General features: G+C 41.6%; 1 protein-coding gene across 1 annotated transcript in view; it reads left to right on the top strand.

Moving 5' to 3' along the window:
- The window catches only part of SNX2 (sorting nexin 2), an 83,950-nt gene that overhangs the window by 14,737 nt on the left and 50,278 nt on the right, over positions 1–18,935 (top strand). The gene's annotated exons all lie outside the window — the stretch shown is intronic.

Genomic DNA, 18,935 nt, shown 5'->3' with positions numbered 1-18,935 from the left:
CCATCTGACGATCTCTCTTGCAGAGTTTGACGATTCTTTCGTATAACAAGTGGAGAGACTTATCTGCTCACTCAGCTGTCAAAAGAAAACATCCGGGCAGTCTGCCAAGTTTTTAAAATTAAAAATTGTAACCGACTCTTCCTCCTTAGATCAAAGGAAAACTTCTGTGTGTAAAGAAAAAAATCCAGGCAGTTTTTAAACAATGTGTCAATGCAGGAATTTTAACCACTTAAAGTCTAAATCTTTTTCTGACACTTGTTTCTTAAAGCGGAGTTCCGCAGCTACTAATACTGCAGCTGCTGACTTTTAAGAATCGGACACTTACCTGCCCCAGGGACCAGTGATGCAGGGAATCGAAGCCCTGCTCATCTCCCCCCTCTGCTCAGTGGCCCCAACATTTTAACTGTGGGTGCCCAGCTGTGGTTTCACATTCAGGCACCCACTACGCATGCGCAAGCCACGTGCCGTGCAATCATCTGGGACCTGTCGCATGTTCCAGATGATTGACAGGAGGGAGGGGAGAAGAGGTGATCTCCCTTCCTGCGCCGAAGAAAGTGAGGTTAGGAGCCCAGGCGCCAAAGGAGGCAGACTATGAGGGACCCCCCTAGCAACAGGAATTTAGAGGTGAGTAAAAAAGTTTTTTCTCTCCAAATGTTTTTTACATAAGCTTCTTCTTTCTTTCTTCTTTCTTCTTTCTTCTTTCTTCTTTCTTCTTTCTTCTTTCTTCTTTCTTCTTTCTTCTTTCTTCTTTCTTCTTTCTTCTTTCTTCTTTCTTCTTTCTTCTTTCTTCTTTCTTCTTTCTTCTTTCTTCTTTCTTCTTTCTTCTTTCTTCCTTCTTCTTCTTCCTCCTCTTCACTTTAAGTTAAAATCAATATTTTTTTGCTAGAAAATTACTTGGAGCCCCAAAACATTATGTATATTTTAGCAGAGACCCTAGGGAATAAAATGTCAATTGCTGCAATATTTTGTCGCACTGTATTTGCCCAGCGGTCTTTCAAATGCAATTTTTTGGGGGGAAAAATGCACTTCAATGAAAAAAAAAAAAACAGTAAAGTTAGCCCAATTTTTTTTTTTTTTTTTTTTTTTTTTTTTTATGTGAAGGATGATGTTACACCACGAAAATCATGAGAGAATTGCTATCTATCTTCTAAGGAAAAAAATTGTGATTCTCATTTTAGCCAGAATCGTGCCTCCTACATGTAGTAATCATCATTATTTTTCCTGGAAAATGACTCGGAACCCCCACGCATTATATATGTTTTTTTATTTTTTTGTAGCAGACACCCTAGGGAATAAAATGGCGGTCATTGCAACTTTTTATGTAACAATTTTTCAAACCTGTTTTTTCTGGGGAAAAAAAGTTTAATGAATTTAAAAAATAACTAACTGGTAATGTTAGCCCACTTTTTTTTGTATAATGTGAAAGATGTTGCGCTGAGGAAATAGATACCCAACATGTCACGCTTTAAAATTGCACACACTTGTGGAATGGCGCCAAACTTTGATACTTAATAATCTCCATAGGCCATGCTTTACGTTTTTTTAAAAGTTACCAGTTTAGAGTTAGAGGTGGTCTAGTGCTAGAATTGTTGCTTTCACTTTTACGCAGATGGTGATACCTCAAATGTGTGGTTTGAATGGTGTTTACATATGTGGGCGGGACTTGCACGTGTGTTCCCTTCTGTGCGCAAGCACGCATACAGGGGCGCTTTAAATATATTTTTTTTTTTCTTTTCATCACTTTTATTCCAAGGAATTGTGCATGACAGATCCACTTTATGGAGACTTCTCCTCCAGGCTGGAAAGCATCAGATCAAAAAAAGAAAAATTACAGATCTGATGCTTTCCAAAGCTCGGCTTTGTTGACATCCGCGGCCCAGACGTGACGTCATAGCGTCGTGCCTTGGCCTCCAATGATCATAGAGATGACTGGAAATCTCTATGCTCTTCATGCGGCGGCAGATTCTTTGTCTTCTAAACTCAAAAATGACTATAAATGACCCGTGTAACTGTACTGATAAGGTAACAAAGGAGAGTTCAGGAGCAGTTAGTAGTTGTTTTTTCCAGCTGTCCCTGAAAACATCCGTTTTACCAGCAGCAATGTACATGAGGTCTAAAGGATACGTGTAGTAAAAGTTGTTCTGTAAATGAATTTCAGCCAGGCATCCTTTTTAAAAATCATTTATAGACCTTTAACGTGTGAGCAACTTCTCCGCTGCTGACTAAAGCGTTGGGGATGAAATGGAGATGGAAATGTCTGTCTGTCATTTATTAATCCTGTAAATTATTGTAAATCTTTCTGAAATTGTTGCCAGTAAATAAATATCTGTAAAGTGTGAAAGTATTTTGGCCCTATGTAATCCGTCACTTCAGTTTCAGAGCAATTTGTTCTTCCAACGTCATGTTGGAATTGGCCCATTTTCAATGAGGAATAATGCCAGGTAATTTGCCCTCTTTATTGGGAAAATGGGATGTTCTGTAAACCATAGTTAAGGTGAGTTCATGAGTCATGGATCTGACCCAGCACAACTGAAATCTGGGTAACAATGCTTTGCTGATATCGGTATGTCCGATCTACTGCATATCAGGTGCCCTATTGTTGGGTGTCAGTGGAAGACATGGGGATTCATTTGTTGGGTGTCAGTGGAAGACATGGGGATTCATTTGTTGGGTGTCAGTGGAAGACATGGGGATTCATTTGTTGGGTGTCAGTGGAAGACATGGGGATTCATTTGTTGGGTGTCAGTGGAAGACATGGGGATTCATTTGTTGGGTGTCGGTGGAAGACATGGGGATTCATTTGTTGGGTGTCAGTGGAAGACATGGGGATTCATTTGTTGGGTGTCAGTGGAAGACATGGGGATTCATTTGTTGGGTGTCGGTGGAAGACATGGGGATTCATTGTTGGGGTCTGTATCAGTAGGAGTAGCAGAGCCTCATATCAGTGGTAGGAACCGTGCCCCAAGGGCCAGATAAAGATATGTCAGTTTCTGCAGTTTGGAGACCACTGCTCCACAACATACCAAAGCCATCAATCTATACATGAGACAATTGCTTTTCAGGTGGAATGTAGCATACAATATCCTTAGATCTGCCATCAACTATGTAGTACAAGGGCTTGCCTGATTTGATACAAATTGAATGAATGGTTTATCTGTGTCATCCTGTTACATAATTCTGGTCAATTTAAAAGATGATTGTATAATAAGATTGTACAGTGTTTGTCCTGCTTAAAGCAGAACTGCACCGCAACCGAGTACCACAAACCAAAAGTGCTATTTAATTCATTTTTAATATTCAAAGCAAACACATCCATCCATCCATACTTGCTTTATTTTGCTGATAAATTACTTTTAAAAACACCCCCTAGCATTTCTGGCCATCTTGAGTAAAGGCAGATGATTCATGTAGCAATTACTTCCTGGAATCCATCTGCCCTTAGGTCAGGCATGCAGGCAGGAGGGCGCGCTTGGCTGAGAAAATGCCTCATCCCCTCCCTGAAGACTCCTGGGATGTATGATATAATTTGCCTACACATAGAAACCAGGAAGTGATTAAAGAAATGTAAAAAAACAAGTAAATAGGAAAGTACATCATATCTATTTAGTAATGTTGGCAGCATAAGAATTCAGAATAGTCCATGTGGACTGAGAGAGTGAAGTTTCACTTTTAAGGATAACAATAAATGTGATCATGTCTCTTTAGGAGTGGGCAGACATCCAGGAAAGCATTCTGTTCTACCCATGTGAGGGTAATAGAGAGGGTGGTTGGAGAGGTCAGAGGGTATCTAATCCTTGTTCCAGCACTGGAGTAGGGATTAATCTGAAATCTAATTTCCACTTGCTTGACTTTTCATGACTTGGATGTCTTCACTTGCCTTTAAATAAGGAGCCTTTGTTACTGAACTATTTAAAACATTAACACTGAACTCCGGGCGCAAAACTTTATTCGGATATGTTCAATAGCCACAAAGGATACAAATCGATTTAGTGTGCATCACATGCCTTTAGATTACCTTGAAAAAAGTATCAGTGACATCATTACCTTGCTGTGCGCAGAGCTGTAGGAGGGGCCAAGCCTGCAGAAAACTACAGGAGGGGTGTAGTGTCATATTTTGCTCCCCATCGTAGAATGCTCCAGAAGTGACATTGCAGCCAGAAATTTCGCACTGCGCATGCGCGATGTGTTCCAAACACTTGCGCCATGCGTTCCAGAGGATTTGCGACAATGCAGTTCAGTGAAACCGTCAGATAATGTCACGGAAGTGAGGGGAGGTAATCATGACATTAACTTTAGACAGAGCAGAGAGAGAGCGGGTAACCGTGGCTCAAGGAAGGGATTACCTCCCCTCACTTTCGTGATATTATCTGACAGTTTCACTGGTCTGCATTGTCACAAATCCTTTGGAACGCATGGCACAAGTGTTTGGAACGCATCGCGCATGCGCAGTGTGAAATTTCTGGCTGCAACGTCACTTCCGGAGCATTCTACGATGGGGAGCAAAATTTGACACTACAGGGGCAGATAAAAGACCAGTCGCCCTGCACAAGAAGAGAGAGCAGCAGTGACTGGTCTTTATTACAGGAAGCGCACACTAAAGTTTCACACTGGATTACTGCACAAATCTGGAAGAATATTCATATATGATACCATGATCCAAATTAAAATATACATGACTTTTGTATTTAGATATTTACTTCTCCCACTGTTCAGCTTTAAAAGATACCTGCCATAACAGAAACGTGAAGGCTGCCATTGCCGACCTCTCCCTCGGAAAATGCTAGTTGCCTAACTACCATCCTGAATTTTTTAGTTCAGATCTTTCTGTCACTAATCTGAAAAAAGTGTGTAAATGAGGAGCTCTGATGTTCTAATGAGGTCACCTGTAAACTGGCCCCTAATTCAAGACAGTGTGCATTCTGGTGCATTTACGTGTGTTTTGCCATGTTCCAGAGTATAAAAATTCTGTAGGTTTTCTTCTTGTTGGCTGCACTAAAACTTACTGCACTGGTGTGAACTAGGTCCATGGAAAATTCTTTGCATGCGTTTTTTTTAATACAGTTTTAAAACACACTGGAAGTATTTGGCATGAACAAGCCCTTAGGCCTGGTTCACACGAATGCAGCTCTGCAAGAAGTGTTTTGCGTGGGCATGGCAGTCCATTAATTTGAATGGCCTTAGTGTCTTCTGAAATGTAAGGAAAAAGTCCTTGCTCCATTTTTGGAATCGCAGCTCGCATGGGATCTACAAGTGAATTGCGATTTCCAGAGCGCGCAGTGTGCCATTAGGATTAATGGTACCCGCACACATCTCCATTTTTCCGTGCGGGTGGTTGCAGCTACGGTCCCGCAGCATCCTAGGTTGTCCAGACGCCATCATTGTCAGCGCAATTTGTGTATACACCCTGTTCCAAATTAGACTACAATTCAAATTTTGTTGAACAAACCTCCTAATAAGTATGTATGTGTGTGTGTGTATGTATGTATGTATATATGTATGTATGTATATATATGTATGTATGTATGTATGTATATATATATGTATATGTATGTATATGTGTATATATATATATGTGTCATTTTTTTTTTTTTTTTATAAACTTACAGTGCACTGTTTCAAAACACGTAAAGAACTGAAAATTGTAATTTTGTTGTGTTTGCAGAATATTTACTGAAATCAAAAGCTATTTCAATCAAACTTTGAACAACATTTTAACTTTTTAAACATTTTAACAGGTCACCTTACATTTTAACATAGGATCCCTTATTTTATAACAGCTTCACAAGTCTTGCATCCATTGAACTTGTGAGTTTTTGGATAGTTTCTGCTTGAATTTGTTTGGAAGATGTCAAAATAGCCTCCCAGAGCTGCTGTTTGGATGTAAACTACCTCCCACCCTCATAGATCTTTTGCTTGAGGGTGCTCCAAAGGTTCTCAATAGGACGAGGTCAGGGGAGGATGGAGGCCACACCATGACTTTCTCTGCTTTTATCCCCATAGCAGCCATTGATTCTTTGCAACATGAGATGGTGCATTGTCAGGCATGAAGATGATTTTATTATGGAAAGCATAGTTCTTCCGTCTGTACCAGGGAAGGAAGTGGTCAATCAGGAACTCCACATGCTTTGCAGAGGTCATCTTTACACCTTCTGGCACCCAAAAGGGGCTTACCAGCATTCTTCCCATGATTCCAGCGCAGAACATGACTCCACCACTGCCTTGCTGATGTTGCAGCCTTGTTGGAACAGAGTGGCCGCCCACCACCCATCCACTACTCCATCCAGCTGGACCATCCAGGGTTGCACAGAACTCAGTGAACAGGACTGTTTGGGCAGAAAAATACATGAAGACTAATTTTCAATGTAGCCATTTCTGTGAGCTTTGGTTAGTGGTGGCCAAATGGAAGGTTTATACACAGTTGCAAGACTCTGGAGGACTCTACATCTTGATGTCATGGGACTCCAGAGGCACCAGCAGCTTCAAATATCTGCTTTCCGCTATGTAATGGTGTTTTAGCAGCTGCTCTCTTGATCCGATGCATGGATCTGGCAGAAATCTTCCTCAACATGCCTTTTATCTGCACAAAACCTCTCTGTGCTCTGAATCAGCCACAAATCTCTTAATAGTGTGATATTTCACGAAAACATAAGTGTGATCATCTAATGTTTTCATACCTCGTCCAAGGCATTGAACTATTTCACTCTTTTCGGCAGCAGAGAGATCCTTTTCCTTCCCCATATTGCTTGAAAATGGTGCTCTGCTTAATAATGTGGAACACCCTCCTTTAGTAGTTTTTCCTTTTAGACCCCTTTCACACCACACCGCCCATAGCGTGGGTGGTAAAATGCCGCTATTTTTAGTGGCGTTTTACCGCCAGATTTTCGGCGCCTTTCGGCGCTAGTGGGGTGCTTTTACCCCCGCTAGCGGCCGAGAAAGGGTTAAAACTGCCAGAAATACGCTGCAATAGTGGTGTTTTGCTGGCGGTATTACAGCGCTGCCCCATTGATTTCAATGGGGAGCAGTGGTGGAGGAGCGGTAAACACACCGCTCCAAAGAAGCTGCTGGCAGGACTTTTCCCTGACGTCCTGCCAGCACACCACTGTAGTGGGCTTTCACACTACAGACAATGGTGCAGCTTTTTTAGGGCGGATTGCAGGCGCTATTTCTAACGCTATAGTACCTGCAAAACGCCCTGGTGTGAAAGGGGTCTTGGGCTCACTTGGCAATCTAATTATCACAGGTGTCTGAGATTGTTTTCAGTGATCAAAAGAGCCCTGAGACACCATGCCATCCATGAGTTAAACGGGAAAAAAAAGAATCTTTGTGACACTAAAATAGAATTTGCATAATAATTTGGAACAGGGTGTATGTGGCCGGTAACCCTTATATCACTTTTGGATCCAAATATGCAGCAGACTATCGGAGATATGCACATTTTACTCCATGAGCATTGACAGTTTATATATCTTGGCCTCCATAGGTGCACAAGCTATTCATTCTTAGGTTTTGTGTACTGAAGAGTATAACCCTCAACACTATATTGCACAATTGCCACATGGCTCTGTTATCTTGGTCTTATTCATGGGTCTGCAAGAGGTGGACTTGGCTTGTTGTTATTATTAGTGTTTGGTGTTTGTGTCTGTTCCTGATTGTTTTAAACATTTGTGGTTTATCTAATAAAATTGTTTGCTATCCTTGATACATGCAGTGGGCTATTTCTATTTTTATGCTTTTGGGCTGTTTGAGCCGAGACAGGGTTTTTTTAATTTTTTTTTTTTCTCAGTTCTAAATACGGTCCTGTGGCAGCAATCACTGACACAATAAACCTATCCTGACTCTCACTTTTATAAATGAATCTCTCTGAATAGAAATAGACCCAAAAACCTTTTGATTTTGGATATCTTACACCAGAATGCTGTGCGGGAAACCCAGATTCCGTGCATGTTTCCTGCATGGCATTCACAACACACTGAACTTGCAATCTGCAGCAGGTACGAATTTTAAAGTACTGACACCTCGATCACAGACGTACCAGATGATCTGTTTGCAGTGAGTTTCCCAAATAGCGCACAATAATTTTGGTGGGGTGCAGTGCAATTTGAGCCAGTTTAAAATGAATATGCTCAGATTACACCACAATGAACCTCACGTGAATCACTCAGGAATGATCTATTATTCCTAGTGTGATCCGTTCCTAAAACAAGTCATCTGCCTGACTTCATAGCGACACAGAATAATGGAGCATATAATCATAGATCTAAACTCCACGTCTTCCAAGAGGGCACTGAGAGGCACTTTTGGCTCGTGGGCCATTACTTAGATCAGTGGTCTCAAAAACGCAGGATAGATACGGCCCCTTGCTTGCCTTTATCTGGCCCTTGGGGACACTCTTCCTCCCACTGATACAAGACCCTATTCTGCCAACTAACATCAACAGTGGGGCATCATTTCTCCCACTGACGCCAACAGTGGGGAACTATTCCATCCAATGATCCCAACAATAGGGCATTATTTCTACCTCTAGTACCAAATGTGGCAATATTTATTTCCACTCCAGCTGGCCACAGTGCTACCCCTGTAAAGTCTGAAGGACAATAAACTGTTTCTCCCTGTTTAGAAATTTTGGAGACCCCTGATTTAGATAATCGGTTGTGATCAGGAAAGGAGTGTGACTCTACCATTCCTACTAAATGGAGAAAATTACTCATTCTGGAACCTTTGCCCACTGAAAACTGTGAATGATTAATACTGGGTAAATTATTTTACTTCTGTATCACTTTGTTTATAATTAATGTATATATCATTCAATGTACTCTCCTATTTTGGGTGCAAATCATTTCAGAAGATGCCTTGCTGTAAGTACTTGGCGTATGTCATCAATTAATATACAGGGTTGCATTAAGACTTGCTACATAATGTTTTCATAAATTTACATTTGCTACAATAGCACTTGTACTTTAGTTGTTTATAAAAAAAAAATAAAAAAAAACACACCATATTAACTGGTAGGCAAAGCTAACCTTGTATTAAATGACAAGTGACAGTAATTTTCAGCCAATAATAATTAGGGGATTGTTCACACCATATTAGGCGCAACACAAAGGCAAATGGAGATAATTTGTTTTCTGTGTGCCCTGATCACACCATAATGCTGCATTGAGGTATGGTGAGCTGCATAAAAATGCATTGCCCATCTGCAGGCCTGGGACTGGCATAGCGGGTTCTGCCCGGTAGAGGGGAGGGAGGAGAGCAGACACACGATGCTGGATGTCTCAATCGCTTAAAGAGGAAGTAAACTCTCCCACTCTGATGCTGTAATTGTAACTAATTGTAAAATTTGTTACACCTCTTTAAAAAAAAAAAAAAAAAAAAAAGCCTGAAACCATTGATTGCAATACACAATAATTCTAGCACCAGACCTCCTTCATAATGCAAAATTGATGACCTATAAGAGGCTATTAAAGCATTGCGTATGGAAATGATAGGGTTCTGACAGTTTGGGTATCTATTTACTCGGTGCAACCTCTGCTTTTAAATTTGAAAACTGGGTAATTTATTGCGTTCCTGTGTACCCCCCCCCCCCCTTTTTTTTTTTTTTCCCCTGAAATTTTGTGTTTCCTAGACCTTTTGCGGTAATATTGCGTGACATAAAAATTGGAACTACTCCTATTTTATTCTCTAGGGTGTCTTCTTTCAGAAAATTATATAATGCTTGGGGGCTTTATGTAATGCCTAAAATGATTTTTATATACGTGCGCCAAAATGGCTCTGGTTGTGAAAGGGTTATTTGTTCTACTTTTGGCTACTAACCTTTTAGCTGGCTCCTAGATTCAAAGTAAATTTGTCAAGCCTGGTGTTAAAGCCCCCCCCCCCAAAGAAAGCCACATCCCTGTCTCAAATAATTTGACTGACAGCAGAAAGGGCCAATGCGAGACCAGAAATTGAAGGTAGAAGAACTGCAGCCGGGACAGTGCTGGATCAATCAGAGGAGGCAGGTGAGTGTTTAGGGGCTGGGGTTGATGGTAGAAAAGATAGCTAAATGTTTGTTTTTACTCAAATGCAGAGTGCATGAAGGTAAAAAAAAAACAAATGTAGACTTTACAACTCCTTTTTAAATTTTAAAGTCTATTCTATGCCTGAAAATGAAACCCTTCTGTAGTGCAGCAGCCCCCCTTTTCCTTACCTTAATCCAATTGCGCCAGCCGCTGTCTCAGGTCCACATTGTATAGATTGATAGCAGCAGGTGCTGTTGACTCCCGCTGCTGTCAATCAAATCCAGTGACAGGGGGGCGGGGCCGAGACCTGCTGTCTGTGTCAATAGACGCAGCAGCAGGACTTGGGAGCATGCTCCCATGAAAATCGGCTCTCTATTGGGGCACTCGATGAAGAAGCAGAGCCAGGAGTGCCGACGGGGGGGTTCCGAGAAGAGGGGGCCCTGGGCCCCTCTGCGCAAAACCCTTGCATGGAGCAGGTAATTATACCACGTTTGTTATTTTAAAAAATATATATAAACGTTTACAATTATTTTAAAGTGATCCCTGTCCTGCATGCGGAAAGTAAAGGTCCATTTTACATGTTAAAGGGAACAGATTGACATTGTACACACTTTTCATGGTGCATGGGGCTCTTTTAATGCAGTATTTTCTAAATGAATCCCACACATTTCATATTCATGCCAGAATTTATCATGTATATGTATTGTTAAGGTGACATTTAGTATTATGGGAAGCTTTTTGTGTCACGTGTTCCTTGCGCTTTATAATGTTATTATCAGCTCTGTAACATTGAAGGCGGTTGGGTTGCTGAATAATTTATCAAGCTGTACTATTGTGATTACTCATGTTTTCCTTAGTTGCTTGTACAAAAAAAGTATGCTTTGTTAAATGCTGAAATGCCAAAAAAGCAGATTTTGCACAGATCAGTCTCTTCATAACACCCACAGTAAAGTCAACTTATTCCCAAAAATGAATACATGTCCTAGTAGTATTTTGGACGAGGGAGGACAGCATGACGTGTTTATAGTAACAGCTTGGGAGCCAGTTGTGAGGTGGCCACCATGCTTTGAGAAGTGGAAGGTAGTGTTACCTAAATGTCTCCAATTTCAGTACTCGTTGACTTGGAACAAAAATTCACTTTAGCAATGGTAGCCCATGTACTTTTTTGCCTCATCACAAATTTTCTTTAACGGCTTCCTGCCCACAATTTTGATGGCGAGCAGTCAACACTCTGTAGTTGGCTGTCAAAGGTGGGTGTGATGGACAGTGCTTGTCCTCACTAATGATTGGAAAACTGAGCTAATGATTACAAGCAGGCTGGAGGCTTGATTCAGAGTAAAAAGCTATGAATGTAGCTACCATAGCAGCCTGAAGATGACAATGTGCTTCCCTCTCCCTCATCTCATAGGGCAGATTGCTAGCAGGGGGAGCCATTGGTTCTTGCTGCTATCAATCAAATCCAGTGAGGTGGGAGCAAGGGGCAGGGCCCAGCCATGCTCTGTGTATGTGTCTGTCTATGGACACAAACAGCCTGGCTTAGGAGTGAGCCTACATGTCTGCCCCCATACCAAGCAACCAAGAAGCCTAGAAGAGTCGGCTCTCTGCAATACCAGTGCACTAAGCAAATAAGTGTAAATCTCCTCCTCTTTTTTTAGGTTAAAAAGGAGGTTTTAAAACCACTTTAAATATTGTAATTATCAGATACCTTTTTTTTTTAAATAATGTAATAGTATTACATTTGTCATTTCATCATAGTGGGGGTTTTTTTTTTTTTTTTTTTTTTTTTTTTTTTTGTGTGCAACAATTAAATCCCTTATGTATTTTGTGAAAAAATCAGTTTGGAAATTGGTCATCGTTATTGTCACGTTAACTGACACCTATGGATTCTGCAACATGTGGCCTGGACATCTAGGGTTCAATGTACTTGAAAAGGCTAAAGTGGACCACCTATTTTTTTTCACAGTGACCCTTGCACTGCGCTGATCACATTCAATAAAAAGTAGGTGATTGGCTCTTACTGAAGCTTTCTGTGTTATATTCGTTTTATTCTTCAATTTTTCTGCAGTTAGCACTGCAAACTCCATCCACCTCCACACGTCCTTGCATGCTTGCCTTTCTGTTGCTTCCCTGCTGTTGGGAGAGCAGATAAGAATCTCTAAAGTTTCCAGGAATGGGATAGTGTGCAATGCAATAGTATGCCTACTTTGTGTACAATCCTTTGAGCCTGGGCCAGCACTAAGCAAAATCTATAGAATTTTTGGCTTACACAAGGCTTCCTGTATAGCTGCTGGAGCTGTGGGGATTTGAGTAGGGGGCACCTTACAGGCTGTGGGGATGAGAACCTCCACTACTTCATAAAGTATTAGAGGTGGCTGAAAACGCCAAAGCTGGTTGCTGAAAAATAAAAGGATGTATTACTGGGATGGCACAAATACTTTAATGGTACCTTTCATTGCTTTTGTTGCAATACTTACCTTCTCTCGGGTGCTATCCTTTGCAGACTTGCTCTGCTTGTCTTCCAAATTGATTGATAGTCACATCATCCAACCCACTTACTGTGAGCCCAGGCTGTCAAAGATAATCCTGCTAGGGGTGTGCCATCATATAGCCTGGGCTGAATGGCCCTCACACGTCATTATGTAAGTGCTCCTCGGTGTAGGAGGCAGGACCATCCACTTACATCACCCATGATGTCATTAGATTGGCCTTCTACTGTAGGAAAGATTTGTATCAGTTTGGGGGCTTTCAGAAGGCGGATGAGGGCAGAGGCTGGAGAAGCTGATCTTCATAGTTAAAATTACTTTTGCTATGTCATCTGACAGTACCCTTGCATAGAGGCTATTGTAAGCTCCTTATACTTCTCTCTTATGAGGTGGTATCAAAATTTTGTGACAATTATATTTTTTTTTTTAACATGCCAACAGATGACAAGGCTGCACGCGCAGTCACAGGGAGCACTGACCTTCATAAGTCAGTGTACCAAAAGACATCATCCTGCGTACATCGGGAGCTGTGCAACTGGTGCTATTCTGACCCCATGCATTACCACATCACATGCTCCCTGTGTCTGTGCATGCAGCCTTTTGCTGCCATCTATTGGCGTCTTAAAAACAAGTTTTGTATTACCACCTCGTATGTTGTAGCTACTGACCTGCTTTCACTTGCACGTTGGCGTCCTCTTTCCCCATCGACTCAAACTAAATACAGTAGAACCTTGGATTATGAGCATAATTTGTTCCAGAAGAGTTCTTGTAATCCAAAGCACTCGTATATCAAAGCGAGTTTCCCCATAGAAGTCAATGGAAACTCAGATAATTCATTCCAACGTGACTTCTATGGTATGCAGTACCGCATGTGGCCAGAGTGGGGGGGGGGAGCACCGGGGACACTCAAACCGCTCGAATGCACTTGGAAACACTCAGACTCGAACGGAGTGTTTGAGTGCATCCGAGCAGCTCCCCAGCACCTCTGGCCAAATGTGGTCCTGCACACCGCAGAGGCTTGAATTGTGCTCGTTTTGTGAGACGACGTTCACAAACAGTCAGGATTTAAAAAAAAAAATAAAAAATAGCTTGTATTGCGAAACGCTCGTTAACCGTGTTACTCGCAGTCCGAGGTATTGCTCTATATCTTTTTCTGTTGGCTGACCCCACCCACAAGAAAACAGAAAAAAAAGGTTCAGCCACTCAGAAAGCAGGCTGATATAAACGTATCCATAGAAATGTAAAATCAACTTTACCTTCAGGCCTCATATGCATGCCAGACGTTTAAAAAAAGTTATGAAAATGCCAGTAGCTTTCCAGTGAGTTTTTTTTTTATTTCAGTATTTTTGCAATAGCGTTTAACATTTTTGATCCATTGAAAAAAAAACACTCTGGTGAGCCACGTTTTTGATGTTTAGATCGTTTTTACAACTGAAAAACTCCTTGGAACCCATTAGTTTTGGGTCCTAATGTTGAAGTTCACATCACACCAAGATCCTCAAACAGTACCCTGAGGGATTCTCACTCACTAGATAGAAGCATAATTCAAGCCTTGATATGCCTAGATAAATGTCATCCACATCCTAAGTTAGATCACAACCGTATAACCCAGGGATATGCAATTAACGGACCTCCAGGTGTTGCAAAACTACAAGTCCCATCATGCCTCTGCCTCTGGGTTTCATGCTTGTGGCTGTCAGTCTTGCTATGCCTAATGGGACTTGTAGTTCTGCAACAGCTGGAGGTCTGCTAATTGCATATCCCTGGTACAACACCTACGCAGATACTCGGATAAATGGGAAACAAAGTTACACTGCAGAGCTTAGTGAGAGGAGCTCTGAGATCCGATTGGAGGGAAGGGACACCCTCCCTTTCTGCACGCAGGAATAGAGCTGAGGCTTGTCAGTCTGCTGGAGATCCCTCCCTTGTCGCCGCTTTGTTTTTGTTTTTTTTACTTGTTTCAGGAAAACTTTTCAGAAGTGATTCGTAGCAAAGGAACAAAGCAGCAGACAGAAATTGCACTTAGTGCTCTCAATTGAGACACGTACACTATAGAAGGATGAAAATGTGCTTTGTTCATATTTCATGTCTGAGGTTTACAACCACTTTAAAGTATAAGTGCACTTTTGTGCTAAAGTTTCTAGTCTTTGATCAGTAAAAGACCCCGTTCTAATGGTACTGTTTCTACTGCATTGAAGATTACGTAGTCTACATGCAACAGGATTACAGTAGCGAGCCAATCTTCCCGTAGACCTAGTATTCAACTTCAATAATAGAGCTCAGAACTTCACTTTGTTAGGATATTGCCTTTCAGAGCTATTTTTTATCAAGGTGGTCATTGCAAGAAGCATGTTTCTTTCCTGTTATTACCAGACAGCAGTCATCCTTGCATATTCTGTATGAATCTAGTGCTGTTTGACTTGTTCATTTTAATTTCTGATTTAAATATTTTGTGTTTTAAAATTGTGTACGTTTTTACACCTAGACCTATGAGCCGTGTGGATTTTGGCATTGCTATTTGTCAAAGTGACGCAGTGCTGTATTGCAAAAAAATGGCCTGGTCAATTAAGGGGGCAAATCCTTCCGGAGCTGAAGGGGTTAAATATTGCTAGGGGACAGAATCGAATGTTTTATGTCCAATGCTACCAGCACTCTAGTTGCAGCGGCCTCTGCTGGAAGTTGAAGATGAGTAAGTACGCTATGCAGATTTATATTGGTAGATTTGCCTGGCATAATGTCCGTCTGGTCTGTCGGGGGGGACTTTCATGAGGATCCTTTAGATCGTAATTAAGGAGGGAAGGTTGTAATTAAGGAGTTATGGTCAATAGACGTGGTCCCTGCAAAGCAGGTCTGGGCTGTAGCTGTCATCCGGCTATAGCGCGGATCTCAAGAAGTTAATGAACATTGTATCTGATGTTCACTTGTCACAAAGTGCATTGCAGACATTTTGGCCTTTAAAAATAGATGCCACTTAAAGTAAACCTGTGTTTTTGGTGATGCAGGGCAAAGCAACAGGTTCATCAACTGCTTTCTAGCCTCACATGCAAATTACTTATTTTCATTTGGCCATCCTAAGCAAGGAGGCCAGGCCTGAGGACTCTGTCCTCTCTGTATGAGAGGTATGGGGATCTTGAAAGACCAAATGCCAGTGATCTCACACAGAAGGAAGGGGAATTGGTAACCCTATACCTGGAGGTAGCCAGTTTTATATGGACTGCTGTTTGGCTTCTCTTCCTTTAGCATGCTGGAGCTGAGCAGATAAGGGTCAATGTAAATAAACAGCTGTGCTTCCATTAACTCCAATAGGAGCTGTTCTTCCTGTGCTTCCGTCTTGATGCAATGGTGGGGTACGTGCAGACACGGCCTGTACTGCTTTCCTGTGATCTTAAATGACAAGGCAAGAACAGGCAATCGCGTATTCTGGTTCTCTGGTATAGGAAATGACCTAATTTCTTAATTTTACAACTGGAGACCAAGGTTTTTACTCGCAACCTGACCTTCAACAAAAAGGATATATGACTTTTCCTTGACTTTCCAATTCTATGTGCTTGTTCTGGGTCACTGCCTCAAAGAATAGTAGATCACCATAACAGCCAAGTGACAAACCTTTTCAGAAGGAGGTCAGCAGTGGAAGTCCTTATTTTTCTCATGATGGGCTTCGTTTTAGGGGTCATATTTAGTCAAATGTTAACTTTAAAGCCATGGTAACAGTCTTGCTGGTATGGAATAGTGGAATAGCTGAAATTCTTAAGCCTGGTACACACTATTTTTTTTTTTTTGTTTTTTTCAACCTAGTGGGCTGAATGGGGGGGGGGGGGGGGGGGAACGTAAAAGCTCAAGAGGAGCTTGCTGTACTAACTATTCCCCCCCCCAAGAACACACCAGTCAGTGCTGGCAGCCAATGGCCAGCTTCGATTAGATGCCGGTTTTCCAGCATGCCCATTCGATTCAAGCTGGCTAAGTAGGCTGGTTTCCGTTGAACTGTCCAGTATGGCCAACATTCAGGCCAGTGTGTACTAGGCTTTACGTTCACTGGCGAAAATGCTACACAGGTTTTGTCCAGTATTGGTCCTGTGAGAAGATGCATAGGTATAAGGTCACATCATTTTTTTTTCCCCAAGGGGAATAGTCTGAGCTTTGTTTATTCATACCAGCTAATATCATGTGACCAAGTTCCTAGGGTTTTGGAGTTGACTGTGACTTCCATACTGGTGCTTGAGTGGCATTTTAAAAATATGCCACTCAGTAATGTTGTGTCCTTGAATAAAATGGGTAAAGTAATACAAATCTGTTATGGACTAGAGCAGTGATTTTTATTTATTTGGAAGAGCCAAGTCTGATGGGTGAATGCCTTATCGCTACTGGAAGTCACTCTGTCACCGATAGGGTGTTTCAAGGTTCTGGTAGTGAGAAAATGACCGACCGAATTTTAACAAATCTACTGCTGGTGACAATTGCCCGTTGACGCGGACCTATTGTAACTAAACTGCGAAAGCAGATTTTCATCATGGTGCTGCACATTCAGGAAAATAACTGGCTGAGATCAGTTGCAAACAACTGTGCAGTTCTGCAGTTGTTTTTCAAGGACAGCAGATCTCAACATCCCTTGTTCAGCTTTATTCGCTTGTATTGTTTGCAAATTCTATGCTTGATCTGCAGTGCTTGCCTAGCTTGACAGATGTTTTAAAGCACTAAACCGTATGTGATTCTTCATGAACCAGAAAACTTTAGTGCAGCACTAACCCTTACAAACTTGAAATACCCACTTTGAGTTACTTTATATCCTATTTAATACAAACACAATTTACACATATGCAAAAAGAAAAAATAACTGCACACTTGTGCAAAAAATAACAAAATAAAATTTAAAGCTGCAAACATGTAAGAGAATGCATCAGTCCCAATAAATGTGTATATAGAAAATAGTGTTGCGATGTAGCCAAATATGTGAATTGTGACCTTAATAACCTAAAATAAAAATTTAGGTAAGAAAAATTTAAAGTCCCAATGATCAGATCCAATATGTCCATGATGTCGTGCTTAAAGTGACACTAAAAGTCTTTGTTATTAAAAAAGAAAAAAGTCATACTTGCCTCCATTGTGCAGCTTGTTTTGCACAGAGGGGCCCGCTCCTGGTCTTCTGGGGCCCCCTGGTGGCTTTCTCTGCTCCTCCCCCGCATCAGATAACCCCCTGGGAGAAGCGCTCTCCCGGGGGATTACCTTGTGGGCACGCTCCTGGGTCCAGCATTCGGCATCCATAGAAGCTGAATGCAGGACTCTGCCCTTCCCCCCCCGCGTCATTAGATTTGATTGACAGAAGCGGGAGCCAATGGCTGCGCTGCTATCAATCTATCCAGTCAACAGCTGAGAACCCCCTAGCAGAGAGAAGGCGTGTCCCCATGGGACAAGTTCGAGGGTTCAATTAAAACGGGGGGGGGGGGGGGGGGCGGTCACTGGCAGGTGTTTAGGATGGATTAGGGTGAAAACACGAACCTTTACAACCCCTTTAGCTGAATTGAACACCCAGCACACGTTGCCCAAACTTTAAAATGGTACTTTCTTGCCAGATCTCCATGACACACTTTCTCAAGAGAAGTCAGCCTATATAAGATCACTCCAAAAGCCGTTGCTTTTCCCAACAATCTTTGATCGGCTAGAAGTCCACCACTGAACAAACCAAACAATGCTTCACACAGGGGTATCCATGCAAAAAAGAGAAGCCCCTCTCCATAGTGCAGTAAAATACTATTAAAATATTTAACTGACTAAATATCACTGCAGTGATGTCCACACAAGGCTCCGCCTGGCGTGTTTTCCCCATCAGAGGACGTCTTCTAAGTAAATAGCGATGGCTGTTGGAGTAACCTTTTTATATATGTTACATGACTTTTCTCTTGCGAGAGTTTTTGTATATAAAGAGTTTACTACTGCTTTAAAGAAGAATTGTAGGCTTGGCTATATTATACATGCTGAATGGTTGACCTCGTGTTCAGTAAGCAGTACAGCCATCTGGAATGAGACCTCGAAGCAAGCAGAGATCACTGGAGTAGCGATGTATTCATATACTCTTCAGCGTTTTCCAACTTCAAGGGTCATCAGCCAGCTCCAGTATATACATTGTTATATTGTTCCAAGCTGGACCAGTGTAATTATGTATAGATCCATTCCTCAAAATCTTAAAACATAGAATTACTCATATTAAAATGGGCACTCCAGCCTGCACTAACATTCTAGCACGTATGCATACATTTCAAACGGTCCATCATAGGAGTAACTGCACCTCAACAGCTCCATAAACTGGATATAAGTATAAGTGGGTACTTTTAAAATTTGTAAGAGTTAACACAGCACTAAATATTTAGGATTTATTCATTCGTGGTTATCTAGCCAGAAGTGTGGGCAGCTTTGATTTGCGTAGACAGGGAGGTAATAAAGTAACAATGATTGGCATTTCTAT

The sequence above is a fragment of the Lithobates pipiens genome, unplaced genomic scaffold (assembly GCF_037356315.1).
Source record: "Lithobates pipiens isolate NorthernLeopardFrog02 unplaced genomic scaffold, aLitPip1_a1.2 Scaffold_3, whole genome shotgun sequence".
NCBI lineage: Eukaryota > Metazoa > Chordata > Amphibia > Anura > Ranidae > Lithobates > Lithobates pipiens.
Note: the sequence above shows the minus strand (reverse complement) of the source record. Positions and strands in the feature narration are given on the sequence as shown.